Source organism: Capricornis sumatraensis, chromosome 22 (genome assembly GCF_032405125.1).
Source record: "Capricornis sumatraensis isolate serow.1 chromosome 22, serow.2, whole genome shotgun sequence".
NCBI lineage: Eukaryota > Metazoa > Chordata > Mammalia > Artiodactyla > Bovidae > Capricornis > Capricornis sumatraensis.
In genome coordinates this window covers 26922452-26923643 of record NC_091090.1, presented here as the reverse complement: position 1 = coordinate 26923643, position 1192 = coordinate 26922452, and the positions used below count along the sequence as shown (strand labels likewise).

General features: G+C 40.3%; 1 non-coding gene across 1 annotated transcript; it reads left to right on the top strand.

The window, feature by feature from the left end:
- The first annotated feature begins 242 nt into the window (after positions 1-242).
- On the top strand, positions 243-314 carry TRNAC-ACA (transfer RNA cysteine (anticodon ACA)). Its single transcript has one exon. It is a non-coding gene; the product is annotated as a tRNA-Cys (tRNA).
- The last annotated feature ends 878 nt before the right edge of the window (positions 315-1192 follow it).

The following is a 1192-nucleotide window of genomic DNA, read 5'->3' as shown; positions in this document are numbered from 1 at the left end:
CTGATGCAACGAGCTGACTCATTTGAAAAGACCCTGACCCTGGGAAAGACTGAAGGCAGGAGGAGAAGGGGACGACAGAGGATGTGATGGTTAGATGTCATCACTGACTCAATGGACATGAGTTTGGGTAAACTCTGGAAGTTGGTGATAGACAGGGAAGCCTGGAGTGGTGCAGTAGGGATCACAAAGAGTACATGACTGAGCGACTGAACTGAACTGATATTTTAGTATGCATAGGGGCTTTCCTGGTGGCTCAGAGGTTAAAGCGTCTGCCTACAATGCAGGAGACCCAGGTTCAATCCCTGGGTTGGAAAGATCCCTTGGAGAAGGAAATGACAACCCACTCTAGTATTCTTGCCAGGAGAATCCCATGGACAGAGAAGCCTGGTGGGCTACAGTCCATGGGATTGCACAAAGTCGGACATGACTGAGCGACTTCACTTACTTACTTAAGAAGAGTGAGAATATGCTTTACTTGTGTGCATGCTCAGTTGCTCAGTCATATCTGATTCTTTGTGATCCTATAGACTGTACCTTGTCAAACTGCTCTGTCCATGGGATTCTCCAGGCAAGAATACTAGAGTGGATTGCCATTTCCTCCTTCATGGGATCTTCCCTACCCCTACCTGCATTTCTGCATTGGCAGGCAGATTCTTTACCACTGAGCCACCTGGGAAGCCCTGTTCTTTACTTACTTATGTTAAAAGCTAAGTGAAAGCTAAATAATGTCAAAAGACATCAGATAACTGTCAATGAAATTGGAAGCCATTGGCATTAAAAAAAAATTCTGTTTTGGAAATGTATTGATTTGGATTTACTTGCAAACCAGAATGTTCTAAAACAGAAACAGATGTAATATATATTATGCTGTAATATCCTCTGCACCCTTTTCTTCCTACAGACAAAGCAGACTCTTCATCCTGCTCTGAAAACCAACAGTAAGGCAAAACTCATTTATTTAAATGTGAACATTTTGTCAATCATTTTTATTTTGCCAGGGGTAAAATTATATGTTTAATAAATGTGTCCTTGATTTTCAAGCTTAATGGATAAGTGTTTATTGAAAGAATGATTTGGGGTCAATTCTACTCTTACTATGTCAAGTTGAAACAAGTGAAATTTTTACATCTGATTCTAAAATACATAATATAAGTTTCCATTTTTTGGGGAAACTTTTTCCCAAAAGTTTCCA